At 42.4% G+C, this 19,410-nt stretch overlaps 1 pseudogene; it reads right to left on the bottom strand.

Moving 5' to 3' along the window:
• Positions 1-17,340: 17,340 nt before the first annotated feature.
• Positions 17,341-19,096, bottom strand: LOC146625384 (histone H1-like; annotated as a pseudogene).
• Between the last annotated feature and the right edge of the window lie 314 nt (positions 19,097-19,410).

The raw sequence follows: 19,410 nt of genomic DNA, 5'->3' as shown, positions 1-19,410 counted from the left end.
GCACTGAAAAAAGGCTAAGGCATACCAAAGTATGCAAGAACTGGACTAAAAAGCAGTGGCAGCAGATCTAAAGACATGGTGGAGACTGTCATAGGGATGCCTTTCAGCCAATGGTGTTGTCAAAATTAATGGAAACAAAAGTACTGTCAGATTTGGATTCACCATGCAATACAATCTGGAAATACTATTAGTCATTTGTTGGCCTCCCCAGAGCTCGGACCTCAACATTACTGAATCATCTCAACACAGAATGGAACTTATATTTATATTTAGATATTTGTGAATGTTTGGTACCTGTTGCAGATAGCAAAGAAAGAATGTAATTCTACAGTGACACAAGTTTCTTTATTGTCTTTATACACAACTTAAAGTTCATCCCAAAAGGTTGATTCTATTCATCTGGACATAGTGTTTTCAGTGGGAGAAATGTTTCGTCACTCATCCAAGTGACTTCTTCGAAGTACAAATATACCGTTTATATGGTTGGGGAAACCTGCAGTCAGCTGAGACTGAAGAAGTCACTTGGATGAGTGACGAAATGTTTCTCCTGCTGAAAGCGCTACGTCCAGATGAACAGAATCAACCTTTTGGGATTTACTTACCTGGATTTTTGAGCATGCATCAAGACAACTTTTAAAGTTTAAACCTAAACAATGTGTAGTTCAACATTTCAATCCTTATTTTCAGTGCTGCCTTGAAATTCTGAGCACTGTAATATGTTCCTGTGGACTTTTATTATACTGTAACCATATTGGTTGTCTGTATGACAAGAAATAACCATTTCAAACAATTTGCTCTCAGTGTCTAATATTGCCTTGACCCATGTGGCACAGATGAAAAGAACACGTTATGCATATCTCACATATGCGATCCTATTTGGTGCCTTGGAAATGAGAATGTGTTGGTAAATTAGTAAAGGTAAGTTTGCACGGCCAAAAATACAAAACGATACACAGAAGAAAAATAAGGTGAAGGTCATAAAAAACTGGAAAAGTTCCAGATGTGAAAAGTTTGTTATAAAACCAAATACCTTTGTTCTCATTGCTAAGCAGATAATTCTAGCTTCTAAAATAGAGACAAACAGATGTATGAATCACAGACGCTCAGCTGGTGAAGGTGTTTTCAAACTAGAGGAAGCATCTCGGATTTGCCCAGAACTGTTGTTGCTTTGTTAGACCCCCTCTCAAACAGCTTTTCTATCTTTTCACTTCCAGCTGAGTAATGATGAAGAAATGCCATCAAAGTAATCTTTTAAAGGGCACTTCCCTAGACACACAAAGAGGATCTGGAGCCATGATGCTCCCTCAGGGACACATTCAAAAAAAAAAAAAACTCTTAAAGTGAGCAAAACCTCAAAGGTGGAAAACATTTACAAAGCCGCTTACTTTCCTAACTTTGTTCTTTTCATTTTCCCCCTCAAAGTTCCAGCTTTATTAAATTGTCTTACTCTCTGCACTACATTTTGTCTTCTCCCCTCCATTACTTTGAATATAAAAGTTTTTATGTGAAATACTGAAACGCTTCTTTTTAATTGGTAAAATGCAAATAAAGAGAACGTTCTTTTGTATCGTGCTCGCAGAGTGTGAAGTTCCCTCTCGTATTCACAACTTCCTCACTCTTAAAGCAAGACAGTGATCAATCATCCATTTGGCTTTAACACTAAATGGTAAATGGCCTGTATTTATATAGCGCTTTACTAGTCCCTAAGGACCCCAAAGCGCTTTACATATCCAGTCATCCACCCATTCACACACACATTCGCACACTGGTGATGGCAAGCTACATTGTAACCACAGCCACCCTGGGGCGCACTGACAGAGGCGAGGCTGCCGGACACTGGCGCCACCGGGCCCTCTGACCACCACCAGTAGGCAACAGGTGAAGTGTCTTGCCCAAGGACACAACGACCGAGACTGTCCGAGCCGGGGCTCGAACCGGCAACCTTCCGATTACAAGGCGAACTCCTAACTCTTGAGCCACGATCGCCCCTAACACTAGGCTTCTTAAAGTACAGCCACTTGGAGATTCATTTTCTTGATGGTTCGGAGTGTTATTTTCTAAAAGAGGCAGATGTCAGCTAGGGGTTAGAATAAAGGTTTGAGTTTCTTCTGAATGCAGTTTGACATGTCAGTAGAAAGACATTTTGGCAGCTTTTCCATCTGAAGGAAATCTATCGCGCACAGACTGAAGACAGACAAAGAAGGCAGAGCTTTATGATTGTATAGAGAAGATAAACATCAGCGTTGCCTACACTGCTGACTAAATATAGCTATTGCATCACTGAAAGTTAATGTTTATTTTTAAGCAGCAAATATAAAAATATGTTGCAGCCTTAAAATTGGAAGGATCTTTCAACCCTGTATTTCAAGCTATTTGAGAAGTGTAAAATTCTTGTTCTCATTTAAAGTTTCATGTCGTTCATGTCAAGCAGAGTTCAGTCTGTGGCATGAAAGTAATTTAGCACTGGCACCATTATACTTATTGTATTCCAGTATCAGGTAGCAGCTGGGTAATTCCACCTATCTGCTGGAGGCATTTTTAATCAACAGCTATACGGAAAGTGCAACAATGGAATCCTGTTAGCTCTGAAACCCAGATGCAGACCATCCGTTGCTAATAGCCCTATTCAAACAAGAGGAGCATTATGTTCATTATTAATGAATTATGCCTCAGCTTCTATGTTTCATGATTTCATTCGCATAATGAAATTTCCTGAACCTCTGCTGGGCTGTACACAATCGTGCACAGTCACAATTTTATAATTGTTAATGTCTGATTAGGTAATGCAGCTCATGTTTTTTGACAATAAGACATATTTGTTCTATATATTGTATTAGTAATCCTCAAACAGTATCTATTTTACTGATCTGACATAAATTTAGTTCCCCCTTTGTTCGGTTGTATTGTATGGACTTCCTAAGACTGAGGCTATTTTGATAAATGTAAACACACAGTTTCATAACAGTGTCTGTGAATGTCTTTTGCGTTATATGTGGAAAATCTAAAGATGGCCACCAAAAGTTCAATAGTGCTCTGTTCACTAAGAGTAACTTTGGGTAAGTTGGTAGGAAGAATACATGAAATCAAGCATATGCTGACAGCTGAATAGATAGCCTGACCTGAAGAGCAGACCAGAGTCTGCGCATGCCTACAAATAAGAGGACAATTGATGCTTTATGAACTCTTCTTCTGCACAAAATGGATTGATCTTGAGCTGCCTAGAATGAGTCAGGGGAGCAAGTGATGCAGATATATGAAAAATATATAATAATAATAATAATAAAAGAACCCAGTACTGTAGCACAGATGTTACCATAGAAATCTAGCACGGTAAAAACAGAATTGCCCTTATGATGCTGAAACTCTGACTTTAGGTTCAACACACTTTGCCAAGTCATTAATCTGTACGGCCCTCAGGAGTCCTGTCAGGAGCCAAGTTTTAAAAGGATACAGTTGACACAAGATGTCATTAATTAGAAAAATGTCAGCAGAACTTGTTCTAATGTTATCACACTACCAACGGGTGGGTTGCCTTTGTTTGTCTTGCTGTTGTTCCCCCCACCCCTATACAGTTTCATGAAAACTGCCTGATATCACGGCTGAACACGGTCACTGCGGAATTGCTGTAATCGAAAAAACAGGTTGATCGCAATCTCTTGTAGTCAATGCAATGACTTAGGGAGCGCCAGTGAACTCAAAATAGAACAATTTGGTAAACATACTGCTCTTTATCATACTGCACACCCAATATAGATTTAAATAAATCTTGGTTTCTAATATGTTCATGCCGCAGCTATTGCTCCATTGAAAACAATATGGTTGTTCTATTTCTGGAAAATTAAGATTAATCACGATGTTTAATTGCATTCAGGACTCATTCAAAAACAAAAAACTAAACAAAACAAGAAAAAACGAACACTCCCGCAGGAATTTATATTGATATTCAAAATCTACAAGGTGCAACATTAGCTTTGACATCAGTGGCAGAAAGAGACTTAAAGGTGAACTCTTAGAAGTGCACAGCATGAACACCTCTTTAAAGACAAATTAGCAGGAGAGTTGTGACATCGCTAAAAATGTTGCTTGAGAGAAAAAACAACAACAAAATTTGCATTGGCTAAATCAATGTAAATACAGCCAATCTGATATAAAACTGATGATGCTCTGTTTTTGATTCTTTTAACTACTACAAAATTTTTACGATACCATTTTAAGACAAATATAACTGTTCACATAAACTGTTTACCATTTCATTTATACATTTACAAAATACTGGATTTTTTTTAAACCACAGTGCTGCTGGTGCCCCATTCAAATGAGAATCTTTAACAATGCTGTTAGCCAGAAGTGGAAAAACATGACCGCGTACGGCACACTAAGCCTTGACATGACAAATATCACAAAAAATAATAATAATAAAAAAATGAATCTGTTTGATGACATAAAACCAACACTAGAAAGAGTCCAAATCAATTACGGTGAACAAGCGGTGAAATCTGCTTTCTCACGGGTTGTTTTACTCAGTAAACATCACTGCTGAGTGTTGAGGGTGTTGTCTTACTCGATTGAAAAAAAATCTCAACAGTATCACACTCGGAGCCAGACTCTTTGAAATCCAGCTGTGTTGACAATCTTGCGTCAGACTTCAGCTTCAGTGCACCTCAATACTTTCTCATGTAGGAGCACATCAACAGCCAGCCTCACTGAGATGTTACACATTCTTTGTCTGTTCCCTTTTGCTCTTTCCAGCAGCTTGTCTTACACCGGCTGCATTATAAAACAGAGAGTCAACATGAAATCAACTTAAAGCTATGCCACAGAGTATCAAATCAATTCCCTTCCCTCGGGCTGGGGTTGCATATCAACCTCTCGCCACATTTTGCTGTGTGTGTGTGTGTGTGTGTGTGTGTGTGTGTGTGTGTGTGTGTGTGTGTGTGTGTGTGTGAGAGAGAGTATAATAGAGAAGAATGCACTAAAAAAATCTGTCATGCAGTACAACAGTTAACTTCATAAAAATCTTTGTTTTTCACCCCCACCCCCGCCCTACCACCCCCCATTCTGAAGGAAAACAACCAGCAAGAAGGACAATAAGTAACTGAGTGCCTTCAGCAGCATATTTCAACACATTTATACAAAAGCTCCATTTTAAAAGTTAGAAACTCTGATGCATTTTTCCACAGTTCCTGTGATCAACAGTTGGTATATGGCTACAATGTAGCTTGCCATCGCCAGTGTGTGAATGTGTGTGTGAATGGGTGAATGACTGAATGTAGTGTAAAGCGCTTTGGGGTCCTATGGACTAGAAAAGCGCTATACAAATGCAGGCCATATATGCCAAGTCCCACTGAAGCAGGATGTACCATAAAATACCGAGAAGTGGGTTTCAGCCAGCAAGTGTGCTTCTGTTTGGCAGAGCAACACAGTGCAGTTTCCTTTGAGCTCCACCAAGAGTTCACTAACTGAATTCACATGTCTCAATATCTCAATGTTTCTCTTTATGAGACACAGTGCGCCTGCAGACTGTGGGAACCATGATTGCGTTTGGTTGTCTGTGGTGGGGTTTGGGATTAGTAACTTGCAAGGGGACATTAAACTTTATTGTATGCCATCAAGTAATGCTCCAGAAATGTCTAATGTAGCCCCCACCCCCGATGTGTTAAAGACCATTACATAGTTAGCTTTTGGCTGGTTTACTAAGCTACCATAGCAACAGTGTCACCAAATCCTTCCTGAAGAAAAAAAGATCTAATTGCTACTAAATGTGAATTAAACAATAAATTGGGAAGCGACTCATCCACAAGACTTTGAAAGATGCATTCAGCCAGCATACATTTCATACACCACAAACTCTGAAGCTTATGAAGGCAATGCGGTTTGTTTTGCTCTCACCTTACCTGTGCAGCTTGAGTTCCAGATGGGCGGTTTACAGATGACTGATACTTCAGCTTGTGGATGGTGTACAGGAGGAAACACGTTTAGCAGCAGCAATAGCAGTCAGAGGAGAGGAAAGGAGAAGAAAAATAGGGGAGGAAGAGGAAGAAAGCGCAAATGCTGAATTATGGATGTGGAGGGGAGGTGGTGAGGAGGGGGGCGAGGGAGGGATTCCTCCGCCGGCCTTACTTCCCAGATCGCAAAGCGTGAATCATCTTCTGCATGGATCAAATGGCACAGTCCACTGAAGGGCTGGATCTGCGCAGTGAACAGAGCAGAGGGTATCTGCTGAGGCTGGAATGGGACGCAATGGGGGAGGCGGGGGAGGTGATGGTGGTGGTGATGTGTGCGTGTGTGTGTGTGTGTGTGTGTGTATATAACAGGGGTGGGGGGTAGTTATGCTATATGAGAAACAGCCCAGCAGAGGAGTGTTACACGTAGTATGGAGAACCATTCGTCAGCTCAAATATGCACCAGCTGTTAACTAGCTTCTCTCTCTTTCTTCCTCTCGCCTCACTTCACATTCAGAGTTCAGCTCGCCTCTGTTCACGCAGTTTATACTTCAGGTAATCAACCTGGGATTCTTTATGGCAACTGCCTTTCAAACAATATACGTTCTTTCTTAACCCAGACTTTCTAAATACCTTAGCTTGTTTCAACATAGTTCCAAACAACTTTCTTTAGCATCAGATTATATTCTACAAAAGGATGCGGTCCCTGAGCTTTTCCTCTTTGTTTTCTGGCTACACTATTTGCATCACACTGCAGTTTGTTCCTATTTATTTATTTATTTTGGCTATGAAAGGCGAAATTAAAAGAATATCTGGCTCCTGGGAAGCAATATATAAAGAAATGAGAGGTATAATTTAAGTCTGTTTTATCTTGCAGCAAATCTACCAGACAGCATCTCCTCAACCCATTTGAATTTAAGAAAGTAACCCTCAAGTCCCTCACAGACTTTCTGTAGACGCACAATGTTAGGTTTTGTATTGTTGATTGTCATTTATGCTTAGAAATATTTAACCATATATGCTTAGAGGTGTATAATCAATTGTGTAGTGATAGTCTGCAAACTTTGTGTGTATTAGAGAGCACTCTGGGAGCACGAGAGAGGTCGTACCTTGTCTTATTGTTTTATGGTAGGATTAACGTAGCTATGTTTGTTTTAGTCTAAGTGCCTTTTGTTTAGATGAACTGCAGGACTTCCTCACCGTGTTATCTAGGGTGAACCATTTAGGGTGAGGGGGAGGCTACCCTCTTCCTGACCAAGGATGTTAGTTTGTGTGCTTTTATGTTATATGACCCTTTGATCAGCAACACACACACACACACACACGGTACTCTTTGTTTGTATGTGGACATCATATGTTAATGAACCTATGCATATTCATGTAGCCTCAATAAAAGAACAGTGTTACGGGAGAACGAACGAGAGCAACTGGGGTCAAGCGAAGGAACGGCGTCTGTCCGGTTCTCTCCCGTGCACGAGAAACATGAAGAACTTTGCCTACTTCGTGTCTTGCTTGCGGTGTAATTATATTGTCTTCAATGTTCCAGCGAATAGGTTCAAGCTACAAACCTATCACACACTATAACATTTTAAGTGTATAAATTATATAATGATACATTCCAGCCCTATGGTGATGTGTGTTCCCATGATCTATGAGTGGACAAACAGTAGAACATATACTGTTTTCCAGCAGTATCACGCGTAAATTCAAATGATATGGTTTCCTTATAAATCTAGAATGTTCGATTTGTTCAGGAAGAGCTAGTTCATTAAACATCTAGCACATATGAACAACATTAACATATTCATTTATATCTGTCTCTCTGGCCACACAGCAAGTTTTGTACCCACTAACTAATAAGTAAAAAGTCTGTCTGTACCACAGCTAAATGCTCCACTAAGTTGGTCAGCTAACTTTATTCATTTGAGCTTTTTGAACTGGAAAGTCTATCCCTCATTAAACAACTTCATTTTTGGCTGGGAATGATGTTAATGAGAATGGTGGAAAGTCCAATGAAGCAGTGTGTTGTACACTCTAAAACGAAAAGCACTGAGCCAAAGTATGTTTAAAATAAAATATATATTTTTTTAAAGAACTGTCAGCTGATAATTCTCTGTGGGTGCACCATTATGAGCCTTAAGGTGCTTTCAAATAACACACACTTCACTGAAACTATGGAGGGCAAAAAGTGGAGTAAAAACTTGATACTCTTTCTGAATGAATTATACAACAAAGTACATCCGAGTTTGTATTGAGAGTGCATCAAGAAAACCCTTTCTTGGAAACAGGTTTCCATCTAAGTAGTGGTGTGTGTTTTAACAGTTGAATGGCGTGTAGTACACAGCTTGGAATATGTGTTCCCCCGGTAGCTTTATAGATCTATTAAGGCTTTTGGAGTAATGAGGAAAAGAGGTTTAGAAAACAGACTGAAATTTGCTGGTTGTTTTGAAAATTCTTTCTATTTTGGTGGATCCTCTGCTGCTTTCTTGACTAGTGAGCTGAACCAAGCAGCAAGCCCATTTTCCCTTTCATATTACAAAGAATAAAACCCTCAAAAAACACTAAGTACTGCAACTTAAATTGGCTGGATGAAATTTCTTCTACTGCTCATCTTTTTAAACAATGCGAAGAGGATTCTAGCTGCACCACTTTCTCCTGTGATATGTGTTCTCAGCCAGTGAGAAAAAACATTCAGTTGCTCCAAACACTAAGTGAATTTCCATTAAAAGCTCCTTAAACGTCACCTCCTTCAAAGTAGATCCACAATCTTGAAAACTGTAAGCTGAGTCTCACTGAAAAACTTCTGTTTGAGCTATATTTCACCTTGTTTAGCAGCATCTACTTATACTTCATCAACCTCAGACTTTATGAAAATAAACCAGAGGTAATAATGCATCTCCGCTATACTGCGAGACAAAAGGCAGGGGTCTGCAACTCGAAGCCTCTCTCGTCTACCATTTGAGAGTTAGTTACATCTCATTACATTATCTTACAGCTTTACTGCTTCCATTCTGCACAGTGTGAAAGCTATCATTTACAGTAGAATATAATAAACTGGTTCAAGTGATCATTTCCTGCATTGATTGAATGCTCCGGCAAACTCAGCCCTGTGTTATAGCAGTGCATTTTGAGGCTCTCTGTCTTCCATCCCAGTGCAATATTCAGCTCTGAGAGCATAATATTTTATGGGTGATGGACAAGTGATCACTAGAAAGTGCAGTTCAAGGACACTGCAGCACTGAGCAAGGGTGAGAAAGACTGAAACATTTTGATCTAGCTGCCACTTGAATTCCGTTTGTCTGCTTCTGCATTACAAATGAATATACTTTGGTGTATATCATCCATAATACTGAAATCTCAGATTTAAAAATCTTAAACTTGATTTTAAGGTATTGGGTTTTTATTTTCTTTTTGCTGACTTTTCATACTTAACTGTCGGCCTGTCAAAAAGCTGGCCAGAGGCTTTGTGGAGCAGGCTTTTAGACATAAAAGCCTACTCCAAAAGCTCACAGGGCCACTGAGGACCAAGCTGAGCTGCGTTCTCCATCTCAACCACTGCATGCACAGCCTCAAATGCATGTTGTTCAACCTGCTCCAGTGCAGAGAGCAGAAATACACCGTGGAGGTGAGCCAAGAATACCTGACTTCAGGGAAGGTGAGGATCCTGAAAGTTTCTTTGTACGATTTGAACACATAGCTAAAATGTGGGGATGGCCACAAGTTGAATGGGCAGCTAGAGTGGTCAAATGTTGAAAAAGTTTATTGATGATACTGGCAAAGATTGGGATAAATGGTTGCCTTTTCTGTTGTTTGCATACAGAGAAGTACCACAGGCTTCAACTGGTTTCTCTCCTTTTGAGCTGCTCTATGGAAGGCAAGTTAGAGGCCCCCTGGACATGCTGAAGGTGAACTGGGTGGCTGGAGTGGCACCGGGGTCTACTGAAGTGGCTTTCGACGATAAACATCGTTTCCTACATATTGCAGATGAGATACAAACTGGAAACATACAGAAAAAAGGTTAGAGACCATATGCAGAAAGCACAGCAAAAGCAAAAGGTATGGTATGACAAGCATGCCTGTGAGAGAGAACTAAAGACTGGTCAAAAAGTTTTAGTACTTTTGCCTACTGGACCAAGTAAGTTGCTGGCTAAGTGGCAAGGACCTTATACTGTGGCCAGAAAAACTGGCCCAGTGACATATGAGGTCATCTGTCCAGACAAACACAAATCGAAGCAGCTGCTACATGTAAACTTGTTAAAAGAGTATCATGACAGAAATGCCCCAGAACCAGGTGTGAAGCAAATCCTGATGGTACAAGATGTTCAGCCTGAAGACAGTTGCGTTTTGGAGGTTGGAGAAGCTGAGATGAGTCCATTCAGAGACATGCCCAAATCTGAAGACCCTCCTGAACATCTGACTGAAGATCAGTGGCATCAGTTGAATGAGGTGAGGCAATCTTTTCCATCTTTGTCCTCAGACACACCGGGGCGAACAGATGTCATAACACACAACATCATCTTGAAAGACACAAAACCTGTTCATCTTACAGGATACCAGAATGGATGGTGGGACCGTTGAGGAAGGAGGTTCAGATGATGCTGGAACTGGGAGTGATTGAGCCATCAAGGAGTGAGTGGTCAAACCCCATTGTACTTGTTCCAAAGAAAGACTCACCTCAACTACGATTTTGTTCAGACATGAGAAAGCTAAATAGTATTTCCTGTTTTGGTTCTTATCCAATGCCACGCATTGATGAGCTACTGGAACATTTAGGAAAGGCTAGATACATTACAAACTTAGATTTGTGTAAGGTTTACTGGCAAGTGCCTTTAGAGCCATCCTGTAAAAAATACACAGCCTTCCAAATTCCAGGAATGGGCTTATTTCAGTACACTGTGTTGCCCTTTGGTCTTCATGGGGCACCTGCAACTTTTCAAATGTTGATGGACATTATCTTTAATGGTTGTTCCAAGTTTGCAGCTGCCTACCTGGATGATGTGGTGATTTACAGTGAGTCTTGGGAGGAACACCTGCAGTATCTAAAGGTTGTGATGGCAAAGATCCAGAAGGCTGGTTTGACTGTGAGCAAGTGTGCCTGGGCACAAGAAGAAGTGAAGTATCTAGGATACATTGTTGGCCATGGGCTACTGGAACAAGAAGGCATCGGTGGGCAAGGGACGAAAACAGGGCGTTGTTGGAATGCTACTACGCAAGTAACCCCGGCGGAAGGGGCTACATGAATAGGATGAGGGACCTATGGATTCTTCGATACCCAACATCCACAATGACGGCGAAACAACTAGTAGCTCAGTGTTCCAACATTCGAAAGAAGGGACTGCTCTCACAGCTAGAGATTGACGAGGTACAACACAAATGCTACGGCAAGGACGAGTCAGGACGCCAGGTCAGGGGGGAGATATCATCACCCCCACCCGAGATTGGGTACATAGCCCCAAGTGCGATAGGAGAAGGATCGTTGAGTGCGAGAGGAACTGACCTGAAAAATAGGATCATGGCCAAGCTTGAAACCTGGATCCCCCGTAGCCGGTTACCAAGATTACGTGAAGTACCCTCAGAAGGTCTGCTAGATGATGTTAATGCAGCACTACGGGCAATACCTACAACCACGATTACCGACACTAACAAGCTGATCTACAATACGGCAGCAGTGATCAGTGAGATGCTTGGCTACAAGTTGAACAGCGACAAGGGGCAGTACCCTCCATGGAGAAGGAGGCTAGAGGGCAAGATCAAAGTAGCACGGAGGGAGGTTAGCCAACTAACGGAGTTGCAGAAAGGTGCGACAAATAAGGTGCCTAAGAAATACAGCAAGCTGTCCATACCTGAGGCCTTGGAAACTGCCAAGCAAAGACTCACAGCCTTGGCCAGCCGCTTGAGGAGGTACACCAGAGAGATAGAAGGCAGGAGAATAAACCAGCTGTTCTCCACAGAACCAGCAAAGGTGTACTCTCAGTGGCAAGGGAACAATAAGAGAACAGCACCACCAAGGCTGGAGACGGAGCAATACTGGAAGAGCATATGGGAGAAGGATGCAACCCATAACGGCAATGCTCAGTGGCTAGAGGATCTGAGGGCAGACCACAGCGACCTCCCTGAACAGGGTCCAGTAACCATCACAGTGGCAGATATCCAAGAAAGGGTCTCCAGTATGAAGAGGTGGACAGCACCAGGGCCCGACATGGTTCACGCCTACTGGCTGAAGAAGCTGACTGCACTCCACGAGCGTCTGGCAGCACAAATGAACCAGCTGCTAGTTAACGAGAGACACCCGGAATGGCTAACTGAAGGCCGGACGGTCCTGATCCCCAAGGACCCCAAGAAGGGACCGGTCCCCTCCAACTACCGACCAATAACCTGCCTCAGTACTACATGGAAGCTCCTGTCAGGCATCATATCGGCTAAGATGAACAGGCACATGGGTCAATACATGAGCGGGACACAGAAAGGAATTGGCAAGAATACCAGAGGCGCAAAACACCAGCTACTGGTAGACAGAACAATCAGCCGAGACTGCAAGACCAGACTGACCAACCTGTGCACTGCCTGGATTGATTACAAGAAGGCCTATGTCTCAATGCCCCACAGCTGGATACTGGAATGCCTAGAATTGTACAAGATCAATGGGACCCTAAGAGCCTTCATCGGGAACTCAATGGGGATGTGGCGTACAACACTAGAGGCCAACTCCAAGCCCATAGCACAAGTCACCATCAAGTGCGGGATCTACCAAGGAGATGCTCTGTCCCCACTGCTGTTCTGCATAGGCCTGAACCCCCTCAGTGAGATCATTAACAAGACTGGCTACGGATACCGACTACGGCCACCTCCTGTACATGGATGACATCAAGCTGTATGCCAAGAGTGAACGAGACATCGATTCACTGATCCACACTACCAGGCTATACAGCAATGACATTGGAATGTCGTTCGGACTGGAGAAGTGTAGTCGGATGGTAACAAAGAGAGGGAAGGTAGTCAGAACTGAGGGGATTGAACTACCAGAAGGCAACATTGCAGACATAGAGGACAGTTACAAGTACTTGGGGATCCCGCAGGCGAATGGGAACCATGAAGAGGCCGCTAGAAAAGCTGCAACCACCAAGTACCTGCAGAGGGTCAGGCAAGTCCTGAGGAGTCAGCTGAATGGTAAGAACAAGATCCGGGCCATCAACACGTACGCCCTGCCCGTGATCAGGTACCCTGCTGGGGTAATAGGCTGGCCAAAGGAGGAGATAGAAGCCACTGACATAAAGACAAGAAAGCTCCTTACCATGCATGGAGGGTTTCACCCCAAGTCCAGCACCCTGCGGACGGTTTATCCTTCAGGATAAACCGCCCACATGGGCGTGCTGGGTGTTTTTATAAAAAACACCCAGCACGCCCCTGCGGACGGTTTATCCTTCAAGCTCGGGTCCTCTACCAGAGACCTGGAAGCTTGAGGGTCCTGCGCAGTATCTTAACTGTTCCCAGGACCGCGCTTGATAGGTTTGTAGCATAAACCTATTCGCTGGAACGTTAAGACAATATAATTACACTGCAAGCAAGACACAAGTAGGCAAACTTCTTCATGGTACTCGTGCACGGGAGAGAACCGGACAGGCACCGTTCCTTCGCTTGACCCCAGTAGCTCTCGTCCGTTCTCCCGTATCACTGTCCTTTTATTGAGGTTACATGAATATGCATAAGTTCATTAACATATGACGTCTACATACACAAAGAGTACCTTGCCTGTGTGTGTGTGTGTGTGTGTGTGTGTGTGTGTGTGTGTGTGTGTGTGTGTGTGTGTGTGTGGACTGCTGATCAAAGGGTCAAACATCCTTGGTCAGGAAGAGGGTAGCCTCCCCCTCACCCTAGATGGTTCATCCTAGATAACACGGTGAGGAAGTCCTGCAGTTCATCTAAACAAAGAGCACTTAGACTAGAACAGACGCAACTACGTTAATCCTACCATAAAATAATAAGACACGGTATGACCTCTCATGCTCCCAAAGTGCTGTCTAATACACACAAAGTTTGCAGACTATCAAGGATCAAAACCTCTACCAATCTACAACTAATTACAAAACTCTAAGCATATATAAGTAAATATTTCTAAGCATAAATGACAATCAACAATACAAATCTAACATTTCCCCCCTTTTTGACCTTTATGCCTGAAAAGTTCCCAGGTATGAATACCTCATGTCTGACAGTTTCAATGCAAACATTCTTATACTCAGCATATGTCAAATCACCCTAAATTACTGAAAAGGTACACAGTTCAACAAATGTATTAGCAGTTATCCCATTCATTGAGCTCATCTCATGGCAAACTGCATCTTACGAGCAAACAAAGAAATTGTTAATTTAATAGTGAAAATAAAAAAGTAACATTTTCAAAAACATCTCAGCTTGGTAATGCTTCCTCCAGGTGTGCACATCACATGTCTCTCTGCAGAGTGGTTTGAGTTCTGCAGGGCGTCATGAATGTCTCTTCCAGTTGTTTCCATCGTTGTCCATAGGACCAGAGTCCAAATGTATGTAGAATAAACATTCAAACATACCAGTTGGTTTTGTTGTTTGTCAACATGGTTCTCAGCTATTTCCAAAGCTGCAGACCTCTCAGCACTCTAGTTTTATGGCCTCCCATTACCTCACTTCAGGCCTTCGTCCTGTGAGGGGGATATTTATGACTCCTTCATTGTCCTTCATTGTCCATACTCTGCAGAAAACACCTCTGTGGAAAGGGTGCAGGGTTGTCTTACTGCTATTATGATCCCAGCAGCCTTCAGAGTGTCATCGTATGCACAGTACAGTGGCACAGCGTTAGGTGATGTTCATAGGAAACTGCTGTTATCACCACCATAGCTTCTGGTTCCTGTGCTTTTCACAGAATCATGATGTCATCCTCGAACTCCTTCTACGCTGTCGATGGAGCTTGGCACGCTCCTCATCCCCTGAGTGTTTATGTTCCAACGCTGCTGAAGGTTTAAGGCAGAGCACGTCGTACACCTTAGTCGTCTTCCTCAGCGTCAATATTGAATCTTTCATTGTATTTAAAATCTTGCTGTGGGAAGTCTCCTCTTGATTTCCTGGAAGCTTAGTAGCACAGCTCTCTGTGTGATGTCTGCTGTGCTGAAGATGATCTCTGATCCTCCTGAAGCCTCTCTCCCATCTTGTGGACGATCCTCTCCTCTATTTTGCAGGCAGTTTCATGGTCCTTGCTGTGGCTCCAAGGTCTGATTTCATGATGGGCCCCAACCAGCTTGATCTTTGACCTCAACCACTGCCTGGTCCTGTCAGCTATGCGCTTCTCACTGGGCCTCTGAAGATTTCTCAGGAGATTACTGCTGCACCTGTATTTCCTTGCTAGGAAGACAAACTATTTGGAGAGTATGTCAACAATCATCAAACCACATTCTTTAGTTCAGTGAACTTCACTTATAGGCCATCAAAGCCTCATCTGAACATGGATGCACCACTTGCATAGGTTTAATATTTGTAAATAAACAGCTAATCACACAAATCACTGCAACAATAATAAAAAACATTGTTTAATGTTAATCCTTGGACCCCTCCTCTTGACGCATGGACACACCCATGCGTCAACTCACCAAACCTGGATTCCAGTCTTAAAGAAAAAGATTAGCTAGATCATATCCCAGGCAACATCAGGGCATCTCCTCCCCTGGAGCAGCACCACCCTGGACCTATAATCCTGCAATGAAAATGTTAGTGTGCTTTGCATATTAAGTTTGCTTAACACCTGGCTCTCCCAGGAGCCTGCATACACACCATCATGGCCTGGAAAACAAAATCTGGAAGTAAAATCAAACTCCATACCTGTAAACAATTGTATCATAAGGACAAGAAGCATTCAACATCAGCAAGACAAGTGTCATGTGCAGGTTTTCTCAAATCAGTAAACTACAATTATTTTCATAAGTCGCCTCAGACATGGATCATCCCATGTACTCAGGCAACATTAATGTAATCGGTGACTGCTCTTAAGCAAAGCCACTCCACTTATATATTACTATGGGCTCAAAAGTGGCCAGCTAATGAGCCCATATCAAACTATCCCAGAAACACTGTATCTCTTATTTGTTTTACTCATGTCACTTGTCCGTTTCAGCTGAATCTTCCACAGCATTCTCAAAGAAACTAACATTAGCAATACACATTGACTGTAGTCAGACAGAGGTCAGACACAGGTCAACAGGTTCCAGAGGTGCCATAAAAACACCATAAAGTCAACCCTAGCTGTGGAAAGAAGTAACACCAGTTCTCAACACAGGAAATTTCACACATGTTATTCACATTATCAAAGTAACCTTCACATTTTCCCATCAACACAATGCAACAGCATCACCACTCATAACCCGTAAACACAGTTTTCCTCACACATAAACCCAGAAATCCTGTAGTAGGAAAAAACATCAACCAGTTGTCCTGGTATAAATCGCATCATCAATTCACATGAAGAACTGGCATGCTGTAAGAAAAGAAAATGCAAATATTAGCGCTTGCGCAGGCGTATGCATACTTTGTCACAGTTATCTCTGTGAGCAACTCAAGCCTATGAATAACACACCTGATAAATGCACAGACACAGAAAATGGCATTTAAAAGGTTAAATCATCATGCAACCTCGAGTGTTGCTGTCATCTTTCTGCTCCTGTAAAAGGAAACACATGGGTTCATCTGCACCTTTGTCAGGTGGGGGTTAGCTTCACACAATCATGTTCAGTCAGTCAGTTATTTTAAAATTCTTACTCATTCACTCAGTGGTTCCTTCTTTTGCTAATTGTGGAAATTATCATCGCATTCGTTTCCACGCTCAGCAAAACGACGTTATTTCAAAAAGAAAAATAATTTAGACTGGATTTCCTCGTTGAATCCTTTTTGGGGGGGACTCTCATTTCCTAATTGTCCCAAATAAGTGGCTTTCTCCTGAACCCATTTTAAATGTGGAGAAACTCACTTGCAACAATTTTCTTGACGACGTGTAACGCTTTTAATTCCCGACTTGCAGATCTGCTCAAAGAAAAGAAATTCACAAGCAAAAATCAGTGCTTGTTCAAAAATGAAAAATAAAAAATAACAGAGATTATCAAACCAAACTCTCAGTGCACTGTGAAAGTATCAAAATAAAAAGGCCTTGTTAAGTCATGACACAAACTCCTCATCATCTTCACAACAGGAGAAGAATCATCAGCTAGATTCACTCCAAACCAACCATCAACTGCACAACACACAACATAACCCTAATGTCATATTAGCTATGAGTTTAATCACCCGGTCTGTGCTCTTCACTCATTTAAGCCACAGATCTATTTTATTCAATTTTTCCTTTTTCCCTTCATCATAAAACATGTGACATGTTGTCATGCACTTCACAAAACAGTCTGTTCTGACGTATTCAGAGTTGTGTATCTAAATACAGGATTCACTCGCACATCAAAACAGGAAACTCAGTGTTTTAGAGTCTCCACTCAACACACAACAACTCCAACACATCTCATTCACTCATACTAGAATTCAGTCACCTTTCATTAATCTAAAACCGATCAACTAATTTGCATATCAGCTATTAACCCACTAAGTTGACAGGACGACAGAAAAGCATGTTCAAAATAGTATCACAAAAGACAATTTCCCTCATACAGTAAATTACATGTGCTGCCTCAATCAAGCAGGAAGCTTCTCCCAATTTACCATTTTAACAACTAAATTTATTGTCTGATCACTGGTTGGTCAAACCAGGATCTTTTTTCCCACAAAAGTTAAACTGTTGTCCTGCAACCTGGAGAGTCAATTTTTTGCATTGGATAAATTCAGTATTTAATAACAAGTGTCTGCTAAATTGACACTATTTTAACACTGATGAAAGATAACAAGCTAATTTTCATTGCATGGGTTTGTGTTATTAGGCAGGTCTAATGCATGTCTGTGGAGCTGCATCTCCAGCAGAGCATGTTCTTAAAGCTGCCTTTCCTACACACTTCTCTGCTATTATTTAATCATTTCTTAACTAATGTGCTATGAGTCTTCATGAGTCATTTTGTGTTTGGAATTGTTAGTAGGGTTAATGCATGTTCTGCTTGTGTGTGTGTGTGATTTTGTATATGTTTCTATTTTCGCAATGTTTCAGACTCCGTCTCAATTTTCCAACTTAAGCAGTCAGTTTTCTTTTCCCCAGGTTTGCTAACCCAAATTTTGATTTCCCACATTAAATAATTCCTATGTGTTCTCACCTAGTCTTCTCACTCTGTTGTCCTCTCACTCTTTTGTCCTCTCCCACTTCAACAGTCCCGGCAGTTCTCCTTCAGCTTTGTCCTGTCTAGTAGCTGAAGTGCTGCTGCTGCCTTCTTGGGCGACTTCTTAGCAGCTGCTGCCGGTTTCTTGGCTTTGGCCGCGGCGGGCTTCTTGGCTTTGCTCTCAGTAGCCTTGTTCATCTTGAAGGATCCGGAGGTCCTGGTGCCCTTGGTCTGCACCAGAGTGCCCTTCGCCACCAGGCTCTTGATGGCGGTCTTGACACGGGCCTTGTTCTTGTCCACATCGTAGCCTCCGGCAGCCAGAGCCTTCTTGAGAGCGGCCACAGACAGGCCGTTGCGCTCCTTGGAAGCGGCCACGGCTTTCACAATCAGCTCGCCCACGCTGAGGCCGACCTTCTTGGGCTTGGAAGTCATCGTCTTCTTCTTCTTGGCCTGAACCTCGGCGCAGGGCGCAGGGCGTGTTTATGATGGAGCCTTTCCCACCACAGCGCTGGCACGTTGAACGCATCATGAAGGGTCCATTTCTTTCATGTCGCTAGCCGCATGTGGCTTGCCCAAGTCACTCAGTCCTTTTTGAGCATTTCAACATGCTGCCGCCGCAGACCCTGGCCTCAGATCCAGCAAGTTTAGCGCGCTGATCTCCAAAAAAGTCCCGAAGGCCAGAAAGACGTCAAATAAGTGTCTCGTGCTGAGAACTCAAACAAAAACTCCTCTTCACGCTGCCATCTTGCTCGCCCCTCCGTGAAATTCAACCAATCAGACAGGAAGATGGGTTTGCTTTCTTCTTCTGCTGCTGTTTATCCACATTGCTGCTGCTTTGCTGGGACTTTTTGTGCTCAGGACTTGCTGCTGTCTCTTTATCATGTTATTGCTTTGGAGCTGCATTTCTTATCTTCAGGGAGGAGTGAGCTCGCTTGTGAGGTTGAGAAACACATGGCACTGTAAATAAGTCAGCCAGAAACTTGGCCTGCATGTTTCCAATGATGTTAAACTATAACTTTCTTCCGACTGTTGCATGTGGAAAATTGATTCAGGTCTGCTTTTCACCTGAAAGTGACAAACTAAGACATTTTCATTATTATCATCACTGCTTAATCAACACACATCTCTCTCTCTCTCTCTCTCTGTCTGTGTTTGTGTGAACAATCCTTTCTTAAAAGCAGAAAATGACATTGTAGTTGTTTTTCGGC

The sequence above is a fragment of the Diplotaxodon limnothrissa genome, linkage group LG9 (genome assembly GCF_057381915.1).
Source record: "Diplotaxodon limnothrissa isolate DT_005_m linkage group LG9, D_limnothrissa_male_GT1.1, whole genome shotgun sequence".
NCBI classification, from domain to species: domain Eukaryota; kingdom Metazoa; phylum Chordata; class Actinopteri; order Cichliformes; family Cichlidae; genus Diplotaxodon; species Diplotaxodon limnothrissa.
The sequence above is the reverse complement of the archived record's forward strand: the minus strand, read 5'-3'. Positions and strand labels throughout refer to the sequence as shown.